The 20,970-nt window shown below is 35.7% G+C and overlaps 1 pseudogene; it reads right to left on the bottom strand.

Annotated features, from left to right (window-relative positions):
* Positions 1–15,933: 15,933 nt before the first annotated feature.
* LOC149995975 (rac GTPase-activating protein 1 pseudogene) lies at positions 15,934–17,946 on the bottom strand (annotated as a pseudogene).
* Between the last annotated feature and the right edge of the window lie 3,024 nt (positions 17,947–20,970).

Raw genomic sequence — 20,970 nt, 5'->3', positions numbered from 1 at the left:
TTCAGATAATTCAGAAGGATTTCAGGGATGATGCGATGAATGCAGCACAGATAAAAGTGTGGCACAAATGCTTCAAAGATTGTCAATAATCTGTTGAGTGATCCACTTTCTGGAAGGCCTGAAACAAGCAGAACACCTGAGAATGTTGAACATGTATGGGTTGCAATCAACAAAGACTGGCAACTGACAGTGGGAGAACTGAACACTGATCTGGGGATTCCAAAAACTACTGTGTCTGAGATTTTACACAGAATCTTGCCATGAAATGTGTCATGGCAAAATTGGTCCCTCAGTTTCTGCTACAAGAGCAGAAGGAATGTTGTGCTGAAGTTGCCAATGACTTGCTTCAAAGCACTACCAAAGAAGCAAATTTCCTCAAGAAGTTTATAACTTGAGATGAATCATGAGTCTACGGATATGACCCAGAAACAAAGGCCCAGTCATCCCAATGGAAGTTGCCTGGATCTCCATGCCCAAAGAAGGCACAGCAAAGTCACAGCAAGATCAAGACCATGTTAACTGTGTTTTTTTTTTTTTTCCATTGGGAAGGTATCCATTGTATGTCCCTCAAGGCCAAACAATCAATAAGCGGTCCTACCTCAATGTTCTTCATTGCTCGAGAGATGCAATATGACAAAAATGGCCACAGCTATGGGCAACTGGCGATTGGTAGCTTCATCATGACAGCACACCCACTCATGTATCACGTCTTGTTCAGAGATTTTTGGTGAAACATCAAATCACCCAGGTGACTCGGTCCCTGTACAGCCCAGATTAGGTGCCCGGTGACTTCTGGCTTTTCCAAAACTAAAATCACATTTGAAAGGGAAGATATTTCAGAGTGTTGAGGAGATTCAGGAAAATATGATGGGGCAGCTGATGATGATTTCAACAAAGTATTTTGCAGAGTGTTTTGAACAGTGGAAGAGACAGTGGGAGAACTGCGTGAGGTCCCAAGGTGCCTACTTTGAAGGGGACTGAGGCGTTACTCTCCTATGTACAATGTTTCTTTTATCTTGTACTTTCTTCAATAAATGTCTCTCTTTTCCATAGTACATAATTGAATACTTTCTGAACAGACCTCTATTTTCTTCCGTATGATGGTTCTAGTAGTGCTTAGTGGTCTTTAACTCATTTGGTTCTGTATAGCTACATGTAAATTTATTTTGGAGTGTAACAAATTTTATTTCTTCTTAATGTTCTATTCAGGAAATAATTTAAGGATATGTGGTTATATCCAATCATATTATTATTATACTATATCTGGGACGTTGATTTTTTGTTTGAATGAATAGATCTGCCACAGAGCTGCCATGCCAGAGAGACTGCCTGGCATGCCTTATGCCTCAAACCTCAAATTTTTGGAATGCTAATTAAAACAGGGCAAAATAATCTTTGGACTGGGACTAAGTAACCTGTGTCAAAAAAAAGAAATTTAAAAAGTGTTTAACTGTTTGACAATTAATAAGAAAGCAGTTATAATATTATGACTACTATAATGATGACCACTGGACTGAAAATTTAAAATATTATTTAGAATCAACATCACTATGTCATTATTGGCACTGATAGAAATGCTTTCATTCCATAGATGTAATTCTTCCTCTTCCACTTCTCATAAATATCCATTGTCTTTGTCTCCTAATCAGAATAGTATTCGGGCTTCTGTCTGAAACAGTGTGTATTGAATAAGTATTCTAAATGATCTTAATAAACACTTGTTATCTCTCACTTTGAAAAGCCCTTTAATTTTAGGTTAACAACAAAAAATACTTTTTTTAATAAGGTGTTTAAAGATATTGGCTGTGCTCATTAATCAGTGAATAAAGGGAAATTATTTCTTTAAAGGGTATATAGGCCTTCATATAACTTAACTAACACAAAGTCAATAGGTACAACCTCTTAGTTACATCTGCCTCTCCTAGGAAATAAATGTGATTCATGGACTTATATAAGAGAAATAGACAGATCGTTTTGTTTGGCTTCATAGGTTTTTTATTGACATTACTTAGCAATTTATTGTACAAAGGTCAACTTTTTGTTTTTTATTAAGCACATTCCACAGTACAAAGCTGTCATGAATAATAGCCGTACAATTTAACAGTTTCAATAGCTGTTCAGACACAAATTTATTTCAAACAGATAATTGGCAAACATAATTAATTATAACTAATACTTAGACTATGCCAGTGCTTTAAAAATATTAATGTGGTAGTAATTTATAGTTGCTCAATTATGGTTTAGCAAAATAAAGTCCAGAGTGCAGCTGGGGAGTACCACTGTAATCCCAGAAATCAGAATTCCTTGGGTGCCGAAGTCTGCAGCTATAATTTAGTAGGTACAATTCAAAATTGTGTGCATATTCAAAGGCCATGATCTCTTAAGGAACAAGAACTTTTACAGTAAACATTCAAGGACAACTGCGGGGGTACTGGCCCCACAATACCCTAATCACGGATGAAGAAATTGACCCAGAGATGAATTGCCTTGGGGAGGACTGGAGAGTGCCTCTCAGAGAAGGACGCTGCAGACCTTCCCTGGGTCTGAGTTTTTATTAGGTTGGCTACATGTAGAAATGCATGACTTGAGGAGGTAGTCCCCCTCCTAACTATCATTAACAAGGATAAATATGAATCAACACGTAGTAATAAGTGGTTTAGACTTTCAGAGCCAGAGTACATTGCCAAACTTTAGACTACACTCCCGGAGGTAGACATTCTGTTGATATAGATTAGGAGTTATACAAAGCAGAGCAGGCTTTACTAGTTTTAAAGAGCACATTGCATTCTCATTCCTTTTCCTAAGACCATCTGAAGAGTGGGAATGGTTGTGCAGGAATTGGAGCATGCCAGCCAGCTTGTCCTGAAGACTTACGGGCCTATAGGATGGGCCTATAGGATGGTCCTGGCTCAAAGAGCGATTACAGTTTCCAATACCATACAGATCAGTCTCCCACATCTCCCCCTTTTTTGTTAACAGTAGGATATGGTAGTAAGACAAATACAACCTGCTATTTGCCTTTCACGGATGTTGTCACAGGCAAACAGTTTACATAGGCATCTTAGTACACAGAGTATAACAATGATTAGAATATATCCTATAGCACTAATTGCCCAAATTCTTAGGTTTAGTCCATTAAACCAGTTCTTAGGATTGGGCCACTTCAGGTTATCCTGTAGGATTTGAAAAACCTTTTGTTCAGTCAATTTTTTAATGTCCTGGAGTTGCTTGTGGACTTCAAGCTGCAATTGATCAACCTGACTTTTGAGATTAGTGGAGAAGTCCTCCTTAAGATGATGTTGGACCTCTTCCCATGATTGTTGGCTAGAGTTCTATTTTAAGGGAGTGACACAGAGCTTGGAAAACTCGCATTCTGCGATTCCCCTAGCCATACCACCACAGCTGAGAGCCGGGCAAGGAATTCCTGGTTAATTTGCATTTGCAACAGGATGTCATAGGGTCCAGTACATTGTTCAGCCAGTGGCTGTTCAGGGCCTTGAGTCTTCCAGGTCTTCAGTAAGACTTAGTCTTCTGGTCAGAATGGGTACAGGGGCTTGTCAAACCTGCAATGAGCAAACTTGTGCAAAATGGTTAATTCACATAACAACCTACAAACTAGTCTTTGAGTCTGTAAGACTGTGGAGATACCCAGTTGAAGGGCCGTTGCTGGAATGATAGCACTGTTGATGATATTACCAACCCAGGACTTTCTGAGTATACAGCAGAGACAAGCCCACCTCTGTAAAATACCAGGGGAGTTAAGGGGTTAAACAGTGCAGCTATTTCCTGGGAGGGAGCCGGAGATGTTGAGTGCCCCCACTTTCTGCTCTAAGACTAGAGGGAGAGAAAAAATTTTACTTTTGGTGATTACTGCATTCCTTTACTTTCTTTAAAAGTGCGCTGTTTTATTATGCAGTGGCCTTGACAACTTTCACAGAGGCTACAGAAGAGGCAGGGGAGATAGCAAGCTTGGCACGGCTTGTTCCTGGGACCACAGCTTCTAGGTTTCAAATGTACAATGTTTCAAAGACGTATATGTTTACTTTTCCTTTTTATTTCTTTTTCACTTCCATTTCCCTTCTTGAATTACCCACTCCAATGTCCTTCCTTCCCATGCCATGCATGAATGTGGCATGTATTTCTTCCCTTTATTCTTTTTTACCCTTCTTCTTCACAATCCTTCACTTTAATTCCTTTTTTTCTCTTTTCTTTCCCTCTGCTCTCTTCTTCATTTCACCTTTCTTGCCCCTACATAATCTGTTTTCAACTTCCATGGACCATTTACAACTTACTCGGACTTTCTGCAACATACATAATCCTTTTGACACAACGTTCTACAAGCAATATGATAATTTTTTAAAACTTAAGCCCAATTAGGTTGCTAAACATTTGACTTAGGGAGTATATTATGAAATAATATTTGAAAAGTCACCTGGGGGTGGAGAGTAATGCTGTAATCTTACAACAGACCAGTGATTTAAAGTAATTTTCTTTTGGCCAGATTTAGAGGCAGAAATGATTAAGGAATGTGTGTAGTGGGTCGAAGTGTGCTGATTATAAGTAAGGCTTGCACCCTGGAGCCTGACCCTGCCTGGCGATGACGGGGAAAGCAGGCAGGGCTTTTTAATCTCATGCTTGAGCTGACGCCTCAAGACAGGTTTTCATAGGAGTAATAAGGGAGTAACCACAATTAAAAAAAATTATAAGTGTAGAGTGCTGAATTAGTTAGATTCTTTGGGGAGGACTCCATAGTCCCCTTTTTTTGTTATTCAAGAAGATTTTGGCAGGCCTGTGTCAGCCAATGGAGGTGGCGAGAGTCATTGTGGCTTTCCAGGATTGAGGGGCGGGGGGGCGGGGGCGCGGGGTGGCTGCAGAGCTAATTTTTTGGCAGGGATTACAGCATTCCCCATACATATTCCCCTCCCCCTCTCCTACTTCCATTGGGGCTGCGGCATTTTGAAGCCTGAGTTATTTTCCTTACTTTCTTTTTGTTTTTTTGAGATCGCAGCACTTTGAGCCACGGCAGTATGCAGCAGGCAAAGAGCCATATGAACTAAGCTCCAAATGAGTAAATTCTGATGACCTATGGAGGTTTTATTTTTCTGGAACCATTTTAACTTTTGACCAATTTTTTTCCAAACTTTTAAATCTAAAGATTTCTTATCTGGGAACCGAGGACAGTATCCCTTAACTGTTTTTAATAAATTGATTAAATGCTATTCTTTTATTTGACATCCTGATTTTTTTTATCAACTGTTGTAATAGCCGAAAGTAAGTTTCTTGTTCTTTGGATAACACTGACTCCATTTTTTCATAGGTTGTGGGGGTTTTTGTTTGTTTGTTTTTTGTTGATTTGGTTTCGCCCTTCTCCTTCCCCTTTTGAAAGAGTGGGCAAGAGGAGACGAAAGTGAAACCAAAACCCCCACTACAGAGCACGGTGGGAAGAAGAAAGATATTCCCTCCTTGATTTTATCACAGTGGTGGCCTAACCAGAAAGAGCCTGATTTTGCTGTCCCTTACCGTGGGATGAGGTGCGCCCAAATTCCCTTCTGTTTCAGTGTGGCTGCCCATGATTATGGCTTGTAGCCTTGCAGCCCATGTATGATTCACTTTTCCTGAGAGCCCCATGTCTGGGTGCCAGGTGAGGCTGTCTGCCTCCAACGCCCCAGCTTGGTGGGAAGTCCCTGTCCAGCAAAGGTTTCAGGATTATGGATGAGAGAGAACAAAATTACAGGGACACTGATCTTTGTCTGGAGGCGGAGAGGTGGCAAATCTTTCTAGTGGAAAAGAGCATTGAATGTTTCCTCCTAGTCCCTTTTATTGAGGAGGGGATTTGGGACACACAAGGTCAAGACCCATGAATCATCAATTAGCTTTAGACTTTGGGTTACAGTTGACAGTTATTGATTATAGATATCAATGTAAAGAACACAGTGAACATTCTGTGTCAGGGTCTGTTAAACATCCAGCACCATACTGACATCAGGTGCAATGCTTCATATCTTTTTTGCTCAATACTATTTATAGTTAAGAGATAAGAAAAGCAGAGAAAGCTCTAAAACATAGTATGCATTCTTTAAATCCAATTCCCATGGGAACTTTTTTGAGTGACCTTTGAGTCATGCCTGCCTCTGGCCTTCCCAGTGTTCTGGTTGAGTCCTACAAGGCTCTTAGGAGCCTGGCTCGTGGCTTGGGCTACAATTCTTGAAACCACATAGAACAGTACCCTGAAGAGTATTACTATAATCCCAGAAGTCAGAATTCCTTGGGTGCCAAAGTCCTAGGCTATAATTTAGTAGGTACAATTGAAAATTGTGTGCGTATTCAAAGGCCATGATCTCTTAAGGAGCAAGAACTTTTATAGTAAATATGTAAGGACAACAGCAGAAAGTTTATTTGTGCAGAAGAATTGCCTCCTCCTCCCCTGCCCCAGGCTCTCCTAACCAGTCTGCTAGTGAAGCTGTAAAATGAATGGAGGTAAAAGTTACATCACTTTCACAACCACTGGCAAGCTTACGACATTTACCTTATGAATGGAGGCTTAATTTTTTTTTTTACACTTTGAGACTCAATTTCTCAAAAACAGAAATTTAGTCATGTGGGAATGAAGGATGTATTTAAAAAAGAAAAAAGCAAAGACTACCTGAAAAAAAAATTACATACTCACACATTGATCCCCATACTGTTCTCAAGAAAAGACAAAACAGGACCCAAGGACCTTATTTTTTTTGTATTTTGATTTTAACAAGACAAATGGTACAAATTGAATTCCCATACCTATCCAGTTGCCATAAAATCTCATGGGAAGTAATTTCTATTTTACTTCTACCAAGAGCCTGGGTCATGAAAAATAAATTTTCCTTACTTTCTGTCTTCAAAATTATTGTTTAGTTAACTATTTTTCTCAGAGAATAGGTCTTTATCCATTCCTACTTTATGTATGGTGAATTTCTATATAGTTCCTCACTTTGCACAGTTCGGGTTCACAGGTTCCCTACGCTCTTCCTCAGAGGTGTGTAAATTTCATATATACAGCAGCTTCAGCAATCACTTGTTTTCCTAGTTTTTCCTTTCCAACTTGTTCTGATCTCAAAGAAATTCCACGTCTCCATTGCATGGACTGCTACTGTTTTGTTTTTTTTTTAATATGATTTTTATCTCTAGCAATTTTAAATATTTTGTAGCCATTGTTATATATTAAAATCAACATAAATTTGCCTCTGTTTTTGCAAATGTTAATTTATGGAGTAGTTAAAAAGTGAATTCCACTTGAAAAATGGTCATTTAATCCTACTCTGAGTTGTTTTAAATAACTCGTCGGCAGCCATCCGTCTCAAGAGACGATGGTGTAGCTTCTTAAGAGTCTATCTGCACCGCCGAGAATGGCTGTGCAGTCCGACTCGGGAGTGACACGGTATCTGTCTCTTCCCGTGTTGAATCGACATCTTGCGATGACGCTGGAGTGTCCTCTCCAGTGAAGCTGAAGCTACAGAGCCTGGGCAGGGTGATATGGAGGGTCTGCTGTTGCCCATGCAGCAGACCCCCCCTCTCTTCACAGCTGAAGGATCCAAGGGAAAGACGGAGTCAATACAGCTTGGCTTCAGGTGCGCCGCAGGAGTTGCCGGTGTTGACTACAATGTCAAACCGCCTTAGGGACTCCGGCTCCGGATTTTCTGTCGGGGTTTACTCCCTTAGCCTTTCCCCTAAAGAGGTATGCCGCAAGGCAGCGGAGGTTTTTTGGAACCAGAGTTTTCCTTCTCTGTTTTAAATAACTAGAGCTTACAAAATAAGCTTTAGCAGTTCACTTTCATGTCCCAAGTCTTACTGCAGTAGTTACTGCTTATTGGGAGTTTGCAGATTGTATTTGATAATGATTGATAGTTATTCTTTCTGAATATACTACACCTTTTCAGGATCCAGTTTTCTCCTTTGTCTTTTGATGTGAAAAAGAGTTCACAGTAGCTTTTAGATTAAACATTTAGGATGGCAGTGTTCTGTAGCACAATGCTATGTATAGTGTTGATAAATAAAAGCTGTACATGTTGAGGCAAAGTAGGTTTACAGTTGTTTGTATGGAAAACAATACAAAAATTAATAAATAATAATACAAGAATAAACTTTGTTTCACATGCTCACAAGTGTAAACCTACTTTCACTCCACCTTGTATATTTCTTTCTCAAAACTAAATGCTGATTTTTATTAGTATTATTCATATTCTTCAAAAAATAATTGGGTTTAAAATTTCTAATTTTAAAAATGTCTAGCAATATGCTGAACTCCATTAACTGAGCTCCAGTCCATTAGTTATGTTCTCATTTATATTATTTTCTATAAGTAAATAATCTCCATCAATTTTCTGTGGTACAGAAGATATTCTCCTATTAGTAAAATCAGTTTCATGCTCATTAACCAGTAAATATCCATAGGTTTTCTTATATTTTACATTTGTTTTGGGGGGGAATTGTGCTCAAAGTACATAAGCTAAAAAGATATAAGTTAAACCCTGGGTAAATGACTGATTCTAGGATGGGTAGGGAAAACATAAGATGATCCTGGAGCATGTGGTCATGTCAGAAATTAAAAGATGCTATCCATTTATCATGCTGTATGCCTTAAATATACCAATTTTTATTCATCCATTATACCTCAATAAAGCATTGTCAGATTTTCTATAAAGCAGAATACTCTGCATAATTCAGTATTTGTTTTGATCAGACCTCAATGACACAAAAATATAACCTACCCTAAATTCACTCATTCTGTCTTTATGTGAACTATAAACAAATTGTATTTTTAAAATAAAAATAAATTTTTATATTAGTAGGCAAAAATGTAATTTTAAATTTAGATGTATTAATAATTACAAATGATTTAATTCTTGTGTAGTTAAAAGTACATTTTTCTGGGAAATTTATAAAGTAATTTATTTAATATATTTTTATTATAACCACTAAGGCCAGTATTTAATTTACTAGCATTTTCAACATGGAGTCTCTACTATAATACATAAGTGACATGCTATTATTTTCACTGACATTGAAGCAAATGGAGTTTTGATGTTTATACATTTATAACCCAAGGAAGAACTAATATGAATTAATATCTATAACAAAAAAACAAACTTCTTCTTGTGTATGAACTCAAACTGTAGATTGTGAATTTCCTTACAATATCTCAATAATCACATTTTAAATAAAAAACAGAGTGACTCTTTTTGTATTTTTTCCTATTACTACTCATTTTAGTAAAAAGCTATTCACTCTTTTGTTTTCACATGGAATTTTAATTCATCCAGAAACAATTTATCTATAAGTTTGAGCAGATATTTCTTTCAAGATCTATAATTATGAAGTATATAAAAACTTGGAGTATAGAGCATGGAAACACTTGTCTGGTAGAACTTAAGCTGTAATTTCAAAAATGTTTAATGTAAAATTATATAACTAAATAACTCTATAAAAATTATATGATGTAGCATTTATTATTTTTTTCTGCATTTTGGTTTTCTACATGCATTAACCAAAATATCTTTTTAATTATATTTTTGCTAAGATTTCAATATGACTTTATTTTTTACATATAGTATAATCCAGCTGATCTAGTCAGAGCAAAAGTATTAAATAGTTTGTATACATATTATTAATGCATTACTTTCACATCTATATACACTGTACTATTCTGAGGCTGTATGTATATGTGCTCATGTAAGTCCGTGTTTATATGTTCCTATACAAAGAAAAATGTGTCCTTCTATTACTTAATTTTCTAAAATATTTTGTTCACAAGCTAACTGATATAAGCTGTCTTACATTTTTTATCAGAAGGAATCATATTATAGTGAGTTTGTGTGTCTGTACATATATGTGTGTATTTGTGTGGTTCTTTTGTACATATATAGATATCTACATAGGTGCATAAGGTATATAATTTGGCCAAATAAGATTGTGAAAGGAAACTTTAACTTACAATAATAAAATAATGGATATTGAAAATAATCTCTTATTCCTTAATTTACACAGTATAAAAAAATACATCTTTCACATTCTCAATGATCAATGCATTTTTGGTCAATAGACTTAAGGAATTCTAATTGCTGTGTGAGGTGTCCTAATAGCTGCAAGTTTTAAATATAAGACAAAGCAAAGAGGTTAAGAAAATTTTCTATAGCTAAAGATTAATAATCCAGCTCCAGAAGTACCTTAAAAACTTGCAATACAGCTGTGTTGGTGTTGTTTTCCCCAGATTCTGCTTCATTGCTCATTTGTAAAAACAAACATTCACCATGAAGACATTACTGCCAATTTCGCCTAAATAAGACAAATGAGATAATGAGATCAGTGACAGGTTCTAGTTGACAAATTCTGTAGAATGCCCCACTTCAAGTAAAGAGCTTTCCTTTCCTGCCAAAAGGTCTATATGCTAATACTAACTAATTTGCCAACCTTGGCCCTACATTGTTTGACAATAGCTGAGCATCCCAATTTGTTACAGTTGTGACATTAATTTGGATGTAAAATGCAGCTTGACCTAGTAATCTATGCAACCTCTTAACCCAGCAACCAATCACACAGATGCTTACTTTGTACTGAAAAGGCTTAGAAAACCAGAGAGGTATGTTTTTTAAAGCTCCGAATATATTTGTATGTAGACGGAAATAGCAAGGACACCACATCTGTGACTTTCACTTGCTTGTATCCTGCTTACATCGATAGAGGTGAAATAGAGTACATTATTTACTTTAATATTATGAGGTCATTCAGAATAATTGCTCTAAATCAGTTATTCAAATATCTGTAACTTAGCCATCAGTTTTGATGGATTTTGAAAAAGTCAATTTAGAGTATTAAAAAATATGTATATCTTTGGCACCTTTCCACACAGAGCCAAAATAACCACAGGCATTGAAATCTCATATATATTTCAATAAGTTTTCCGTATATTAAAAAAGTTTCTATATCTTTGTATTAGTATTAAAACAACTTAATTTTGTGTATTAGAATAAAAAAAACATCATTTTGTAGAAATCTGGTATTTAAAAAACTAAATAGGCACTTAGAATTAAGAAGTACTTGCTTCATTTTATTAAAAATATCCTAGGTTTAGCAATAAGATGACTATAATTGTATATAAGAAGGACAAATATAAAAAATGTTTATTTTGAACAAGTATAAACTGATGTAACATTTACTTAAGAGTTAGACTGGCTTTAATTCAGACTTCATAAACTGCAGATAGATAAAGATAAATGTAAAATATTTTGTAATTACAAAATTCTTTATGAAATAAGTTAAGAAAAAATATTTGCCATGTTTGGGAAATTTTCATTTAAAGGAAAAACCTATCAGATAGATTTGGGCAAAAGTTTTGACAATATGCGATAATATTTTAAAATGTATTTAACTAGAGAGCTTCTTAAAATTTTATTTGAAATAAATTTATAAAAGATACAAAAAGTTAAAAAAGAGAGTGCATTTCACCTCTTAGATCTGAGCCATAGGCCTGGCTCTCTCATGAGATAGCAATGCGAAGGTGAGATCTTGGGCTTCCCAAAGTTTTCATTTCCTCAGCTATAGAACTGAAGGACTTTGGTTAAGGTGACTTTTCCACTCAAAAAAATAAATAAATAATAAATAAGTCAAGTTGAGGCTCCCTGCTTTGGAAAGACATTTAAGATGGAGTAAGAAATAAATTTTTTAAAGGTCAGTAGACATTTTCTTTCTACCTGTGCAGTGTTATAATTCAGAACTATACTGTGGCTGAGAAAATATTTTTCTTTAAAATGTCAATCTAATAACTGATACTATTAAAATGTCTAAAAATGAAACATCAAGTAATTAAAATGTTTTAAAAACTTTTAAAAATATGAGATTAAGTGCTTCAAAATTACAAGAATAGTAAGAATTTTTACTCTTTTGAATTTTTATCTTCTGAGTCTTATCAGTAAAAGAAAATCAACCTAAAATATAAAAATATAATTTCTCTAATTCCACTATTAAATTATAGTTTTATAGAAATATAAAACTAAAAATAACCTATAAGTCATATGAACTCACTTCCAGACAAATATTAACTTGTTGCCTGAATATTTTCTTTTCATAAGTATGGTAGGTTACTTCCAAGCTGGTTCCCAGGATTGCCCCCCTAGTATTCATGCATGCCCTTATATAATTATCTTTCCTTGATTTTGAGCTAGATCCAATGACTCACTTCTAACACACAGAATATGGCAAAATTATTGGATGTCGCCTCTAAAATTAGTTACAAAAATACTGTGACTTCTACCTGGCTTTCCCTTTCTCACTTTCTTACTTATTTGAAAGCAGGGAATATGAGAATACATCATACAACAAGATAACAGCTGCATTCATGGGTTTCAAAATAGTCAATCCTATCAGAAGTCTCCACTACACAGGGCACAATTGAATGCACAAGAGGCTTCAGAAGGCACAGCCATTCTGGGAAACAACCATTTTCATTTCTCACATAACTTTTATACTGTTTTCCCATGAATTTCTAGCCATATGTGTCAAGTTGCATCATTCCCAGGGCAGCAACAATTTACCCATGGAGTTTAACAATGAACAATTCTGATAACTATATATAATATGCTTGGTACATCATTGTTTAGATTTTCAACACATTCCAGAGGGCAGAGTTGCAAGAAAGTAAATCCAGAGTCTTACTCTTAGTTGTTCTTGGGTCTGGAATGTGAATTCAGACCTATTGTTAATCCTTTAACAACAGTCTACCGTTGAATTCTGAATATAATATACTTTTAATACCCTTTTATATCCCTTTTGAAACATATATTTTTGATATTGCAGACAAAAAGAGATTTTCTATAGACAATAGAATATGTAAAATTCAGTAATAAAAATACAGAATGACTAGGTACTGCTCACTATTTTCCCAATTAAATAATGACTTACAAATTAATTAATAAAATATAAAGAACTCATTGTTTACTCACACACACACAAAAGAATATGTAAAATTCAGTGTGTTAGCATGATTGACTAGATATGTTAGTCTTGATTACATCTTTTCACATTTTTAATATTTCATAACCAATTTGATTTACTTTTCACCCCTTTGTTAATCACTAATTTTGCTTTTCAAAAATAAATATGAGAAATGTGTATATAATTATTCTGAAAATAAATTAATTTTCTCTTTGGTCTATGCAATTTCCATGGGACCTACATCAATTGAGGATTAAAATAATCCCAAATAACATTCCATTCTGTGATTTATTATTGGAATATATAATTTTCTACTCAGTATCTCTCAAACAACCAACAAATATCAGATGTGTTATTAAAGTAATATTTTTATACTAAATACCAACTCATAACATATCAATGGTGTCTCATTTATGTTATTTATCTCCAATAGAAGAAGTAGTTAGTAAAATTTACTGTTCATTAATTTACTGTTCAATAATTGAGTCTATGCTCCATTCATACATAACCCAGTTACAATCAGCTTTGATAAATATTAAATTTTCAATAGCATTGTGTACTATGGTCCATCTACTTCCTACTGGTATGACTTACAGAAGATTATATTTGCCCTGTTCCCACCAACTGTATTATCAGGAAGCCTTTCCTAGTCAATGCTTCTTTGTGACACCACACAGTTTGGGTTTTTCAGACTATTTATTTAGATGCGTAGGATCCTCTATGTCAGACTTCCATCATATTCAATTATTCACTTCACAACATACTCAACTCCATGTTTAGCAGCACATAAGATAGCCAATTCATCCTAAGTAAGACGTGATGCCTTCTCCCAAAGCATCCCTCAGGAAACTGCCTCATCATTTTATGTATATAAGTGCTCCACACACCTTTCCAAGTCTTGCCAAATTTGGCTAGTTTCTTGCCAAAGTAATTTCTTAAAAATTTCTGTATGAGACAATAGGTACTTCTCAAATTTGTGGCATGCTTCCAAAAATGCTATTTATGTTTGGCTCAAAACACTTAGTTATAAATCAATAGTTTCTGAATCTCTTTAAGACCATTGGGGTTAGTGTTGACTTTATCACTAGCCATTGCTACTATGGAGCATGACTGTAATCTAGCAAAATTGCATTTCACATAAAAGTCTTACTGTAGCTAATAAAAATTTATTAATTTGCATATTGCGCTCCTAAAATCTACTCAGTCTATATGTACCATAGGAACAGCTAAAGAGGATTTTTTTTTTTTAGCTCTAGAATAGAACATCAGTATGGACTCTGCATCATTTCTATATTAGTTCCCTTCATCATCATCGACCTTTATTCAAGGCCCATTCTTGAGTTCATCAGATTTACATTTAGTATATGGATCAGTACAACACAAGCTCTGGCATACCAAACAAGCCATAGCAATGCAACACCCCTCATATTCTAGCAACTGTTTCGGCAGTGTATCAGCCTGATTTGTAGTTATCTAATGATGCACAGATGATCAAATATTGTACAATTACAGATATGCACAGTTAAAAGGTAATATATCCTTGAGATGATCACCTAAGGAGTTGACTAGTGAGCATAGTCTATAAACGTTTAAGTAAAAGAATGGTCCAAATGACCAAAATTCAAAAGGGTCATTAGAGACTTCTGCATCATCTTTTTTTCTCTCCAGATTACACAGACAGAATTTTTTGGTAGAGTTTCTACCTTATTTTCAGTTCAAGGGATATTTTTCAGAAGGATATAGTGCTAGTGTTCTTCCCCAGGGAATAAAAACTAACTTCAGTCATTTTCTTGACTTGAGACATTCTTCAGGGGACAAATATTATCAGTTATTCTGGTGTTATCCCTGACTTCCAAGTACCTTTATATTAAGCTACCACTTCCCCTGTTTTTATTTATCCCAGAGTTTCCCTGACTCTTTCTACCTGGTTTGAATTGAAGATTTCAGGTACAGTACTCAACCATAAAATTGGCAAAGGCTGTTAACTGCGCCAATGTCTTCTCTTTCATTTATTTACGTTCTTTGACTTGTGAGTAATAGAGATATCCTTTATACCAAACATAGACCAACTTAAGGCCTATCCAAGCAGAGAACTATTTTGGAGTAAGTACTACAAGACTTGAAGTCTTAGAGATAATGCCATGTGCCAATTGTCTCTCTCAACAGAAGCCAACAAACTGAAGCAAGCCCTTGGTTCCATGAGATTCTACAGTAGAAGAAAAACAGAAAGTTTTTAAGTGGGAAATACAGAGAGTTGCACTATGGCTTCATTTCCTACACATGCATTCTCATTTCTTTACTCCAAATGACCCTGTTTTATATTTCCTTTCTTTAAATATTAAATCCAGTCACCTGATCATGCAGATAAACTCTTTATTCCTTTTTTCTACTTCTAAAATTTCTAGTTTACTTTCTAAATTTCTTATCAAAACACTACTCTGAAGATGAGAATAAATGATATATGTCCAAATAATATGATCTTTTAGCTGATTAGTATATCATAGTCATTGCAAAGTAGGTTCTTGAGTTGAGAAAATATATATGCATGCTCTTAAGTTAAATAACTCACATTGTTTCTTCTTTCTGTAACATTTTTTACCACTTTTTTAATAATAACATTTATAATAAAAAGTAGAGTATGTCCCAAGGCCTATCAGGACCCTTAGAAATTCTCTAGAAGCTATAAGTAATAGTTCATTATGATCCACCTGAAAACTGTCAGCTGGACTCTGTCCCTGTGGAATTCGCTTCATGAAAGGTTAAAAAAAGATCTTTTTCTGTTGTCATCCTAAAAAATCATAGGCAACTATTGATACTTCAGCAGAGAAGAAAGAAACATATCTTTATTCAGACTAATTGCATATTCTGGCAACTTCCATGGGATTTAACTTTTATACTTGGATTGCTACTTCAGATATTGTCTTTTTCTTAGAGATATATATATAGTTTTAATAAACCCCCCATGCACAATTAAACTTGATTAAAAGTTTGGAGAATGCTAAAAGTAGTAGCTAATACAGGAGGCTGCAGAACGAAGAGTACAGGTGCACCCTTCTCTGCAGTCAGTAAATGACTTAGTTTGAGCACTGGAAAAGCAAGAGAGTTGTCTTGTCATCCTAGGTTAGTGGTAGACTTGCCTTTGTTCCCAGATCTGGGTGTGTTCCCAGTGAGGGTGAAGCAGACTCTGTGACAAAGGGTTGGATGAATGAACCTTGAGAAGCTGATGCTCAGGATGTAAGTTTACAGGCCCCAGTAAACTTACTGAAAAAACTGGTGTCTGTGGTGTTGAGAAGGCATTGGAGTTTTCATGATATGCATGGGGTCAGTGTTCTCCTGCTCCACCATCATGAACTGACTCCAGTATTCCAGGAGCAGTGAAAGCCAGCATTCTATCATCTTGGGTAGATGCTTCATGTCTTATAACATTGTCACTGGACCTGGATTGGGAACAGCATGGGAAACCACTGTAAGACCAAAGGCTGTAGCCAGATTGGCAACATTCATTTTAGTGTTCGGGCTCTGAGCCATTCCTGCAAGTGAATCATGAGGAAAGCGAAGGTGTCTATCTTGCTCTGGGGCAGTTCAGCAACTGCCTGGTACATGTCAGGTATTGTGTTGTCCTCATTTATGACTCCTGCTGCTTCCATAAAGATTTTGTTTAGCCATAAGGTCAGAAGGGGTTCTTTGAGGTTTCAAAGGAAGTCTTTCAGGAGGCTACAGATAGCATGGATGTCATCTGTTTTTCTGAGGAGCAGTATAGTTTTCACTCTTGGAAATTCCTCCTTCAGTTCTTTTACTGTCAGGTCACAGCTTGAGATCTGATACAGGCCTATCTCGGTCAACCCTCTCTGCTCAATCTCATTTATTCAGTGGACGATAATGGAGGGGATTGCCAGAGAATTCTAGGACATATAATCTTCCAGCATTCCCTCTTCAGTCTTAACAGGTGTTCCTCTCATGGTAGAAATGCAGGGAAGGGGACAGTGGTCCCAGCATTCTGGATGAGAGACCACATGATAGTCTCACCACTTCAGAAACAGCTTATCATATTTTATCTGCTTTCTATATGGAACACAAGATTCAAGTTTTATAACCATCTTAGAGACAAAGTCATGGAGACACATCCTTCCATTGCTCTGCAGAGTGCTGGAACTGTCTGTCTCAGTTCATGGTTTCAGCTGCCTCATATTCAAGGCACAGTCACTATTCCAAGGCTGTCAAGTACCTCTTTTATTCTGACTGCTTGTCCAATATGGCACCCACCGTTTTAATAGTGGATGCAGTTTTAATGGACCTGCCATCACTGGGAACAATTACTGTAGTTTTTGCAACTTCAGGTTTATTCTCTTGGTCTACTGTGAAGCCAATGGAATGACTTGTTTGTTTTTTTTGTTTTTTTTATAGGTTCTGAATGACCATCAATAAACTGTTGGCTGTTGGAGTGCCTCTTTTCTCTCTTTTGCAGTTTGAAACACTTTTCCAAAGAAGAATCCCAATCCAGCAATTCATCAGTCTTTTCAAAGCTGATATCTGATAAAATATAAGCAGATTCATCAATGGTTGACAGTCTTTTGTTCCCAGCATAGCCCATGGATGGCTGACCTCTGTTGAGAAAAGCCAGAGCTGATTTGCTCCTCACTTAGTGGAATGCTGCCAGTGCTGCATCTCTTGGATCATCTGAATCTGTCTTTTCCACTTTTCACCGTCAGCCTCAGCTCACTGTCTCTGACCTTTACATCCACTTGAATGCATGTGTGTATGTTTCAGCTTAATATACAGAACACTATGCTTAGTCTCTGCTTTTACCAACAGATTCCTATATTTCCCCAACTTAAGCTCTTCTCTCTGCCACTTTTTACAGAAATCCTCAAAGTCCTTAGCATCATAGTATCCATCTTTCTCTTCTTGTAGCCCCCAAAGCTTACTTAGCCAGGTCCACTTGGCCCCACCTGGGTAGCCTTCCTCAAATATTGTCTTACACATTCTATTTTGGTCCCTTCAAAATTTTCTATTAGGTCTTTTAGGACCATCCCACATATACTACCTCTTATTCATTCTTTAGAGTTCTAGAAGTCCTCTTAAAATCATAGATCTCCACATGAGGGTATTTTTAATTTTCCAGTTGTGTATGACCCAATTAACCAAGCACATAGGTAGACTAGCACCACTATCCAACAATTTGGAGAAATCTACAAACATCCCTTTAGAATAAGCTTCTAGTTCTTGTACAAAAGCTAAATGTACTACTGCAAGTAATTAAGACTATTGAACATATTTTCCTTTTTCTATTTTTCTAAGAGTTTTTTGTCTACCAGCTGAGTTGCTAAAAGTCACATTCTTCTGAGAGTTGTCATAAGTACACCATGTGGCTTGCATTATTTGTCAAGAAGAGCCATATAGTCATGCCACCATTCAGCCATAGGCATGAGAGAAAAAAAGGTCTTAAGGTTGGTTAATTGTCATACAAATGCTAATTATATTATATGATGATTGTCATGAGATAACACCTATAGTACACAGTATGTACATTTGTGTGTGTGTGTGTGTGTGCATATACATGCCTTTATGTACAGTAGACACACACAGTATTTTTACTTGATAAATAAACTCTTGGGAAGCCTTCTCATTCGAGTTTCAATTGTCTCCATCACCGGCTCAGAGTTTCTATTTGTCTGCTGATGACTTTACTTGAATCATTTAACCTTTTCCCACCCATAAATCCCTTGCAAGATACTTAAGAAAGAAAACTCATTAATGTATCCTGTATGCCTTCAGAGTTGCATGCTGTTTCTACTAGTTCCAATTCAAAGTGAATAGTTTCTACTGTAAAGAGCATTGTATGGACAGCAGCAACATTTGGTAGCTTTTAGGTCTATAATCCTAGTAACCTATAATGAGGGGCTCAGGGAGGCATGATCTTACGTCTCCTATCAAGTCCAATGAGCACAGTGGTGAGTTGGTAATATGTCTACTATCATATGTTCGTTTGAATATTATGGTCTCAGTGACCCAGGACAAGCCTGTTTACAGCACTTTTTAATATCCCACAATGAAAACGTTGTTCATGTGTCCTTTTGAATTGTCTTTTGCCTAGTCACTTAGTTCTTCTTTCACTTTGCCTATTTTAAATAGGCAATATGATTCTAAAAGTTAGGAAGATGCATAATTCAGAGTGAAATATATCCACTAAATGCTGACTTCTTCATACTCAAATTCTTCAGAAATAATAATTAAGTTCTAGTTTTGGAAAGATCTCTGAAACACCAGGCAAATGACCCTCAAAATTTTATAAAGTTAGCCAATTTTGAATTTTCAAAATCTATCAACCATTTTTATAAGGTTTACAGGTAACTTTTGTTGTCAATCTTTTTTTTGGGAGGGAGCGGGGAGTTCTTTTTCCCATTCTGCTACTATTATAATGCCAACAAGATGGTGATTCAGCTTGATCTTACCAATACTATGCCCACAAAAGTACACTAGTACTTGTACCTTAGACAATGTGGTAAACATGTATTGAATTTCAACCCACATAAAAACAAACATGAGTTTTATTTTCCTCTGCTAAAAGAAGTGTGAAAACAAAGTACTAGCACAATCAATCAGTTGCATTACACCAGTCTCCATTAGCCTATAGCATCTTTTGGATAATTTATATCAGACCCTGCTATCAAGTGCACTACACTATTCATTCCTTGTTAATTTACCATCAATCACAATGATCTTTTTACCTTTCTCATTAGCTAAACTCAAATTGTTATGGGGTGTATTGATATTATTTTCCCACTTCTAACATTTTTTAAGTCCCAGTGGACATTTTCTGCTGCCCCTTGTATATTCTATATTGGTTAATATTCATTGCCAGATAGACCTAGGGAATTTTACCTTGTATATATAGTTTATTCTGAATGAGGACATATTTGGCTGAAATTTGACTTAAAGAAGATAACAGTTAATATTTGCCTTTTATGTCACATTCATTATAAACATGGATTTAGGTAAATACATTTTAGATTCTAATATTTTGATCTGAAATTTTATTTCAATCATGAATAATTTAATTCACTGGATGTCTTACAAGAAGCATCTCCATAAGTCCCCAGTCCCACTGAGGTCACTGCAGTGTTTTTTCCCTCTCATAGGCAGGAATACCGGTGTATTACAAACCTGTGTCCAACAAATCCAAGGAAAATTGCTCCATATACCCTGTTATTTAACCTCAAAACTCACACTATCTTAGAGATCATGAAGGGAGATGAATTTACAAGTCCCTAGACTAAACCATACTTCATAGATAAGATAAATTTCACACCATGTTTTAGCTCTCCTATTTAGTTCTTTCATTTTATCTACTTTAAATTCATCTCACCAAAGATAAATCAAGTGTGACAAGATTCTTTAAAGGAGATAACTTGTAAAATAGATGCTTTGTGGTAACCAGTCTATATATTTTTTCTATTTTAATTTTCTCCCCTTTTAAAATATATAGTAGAATGACTCCACCTGACTTAATCTTTTTTACAACCATCGCCTTTACTTTTTCTTTTTTAATTGCTTGAATATTTTACACACTTGCAAACTCCATGGAATATAACTAAGGAAGTTAATCCACTACTATATTATAATTATCTTTTGTCTCCTGAACAGGAAAGATTGGCATTTCTCTGAATTGTTATATTCAACATTATTTGGGGAATAAGCATGTCATTAGAGTCAATTCTATTTTAATTATCATATAATAAATTAAATGGGGCTGCCACTCTTAGTATTTCATTATTCAAAGGCATGTTCTATTTTCACATGGAATAGGAAATAGGACAATTCTTATTTTTTGTGAACACTCACCTGACTTTGGCTTTTACTACCTTGAAGAGGAGAGAACTGCTGAACTTTTGCCATTAATGGGTTGGATGACAAAATCACAACTAATTTTAGGTAGATACTCATCCCAAATAGGTCTTTTATTCTGTAATATCTAAGCATCAAACTATTGGATGACTGCTATTTTTC

This window comes from Furipterus horrens, unplaced genomic scaffold (genome assembly GCF_987537825.1).
Source record: "Furipterus horrens unplaced genomic scaffold, mFurHor1.1.pri manual_scaffold_12, whole genome shotgun sequence".
In the NCBI taxonomy this organism is placed as follows: Eukaryota; Metazoa; Chordata; class Mammalia; order Chiroptera; family Furipteridae; genus Furipterus; species Furipterus horrens.
Note: the sequence above shows the minus strand (reverse complement) of the source record. Positions and strands in the feature narration are given on the sequence as shown.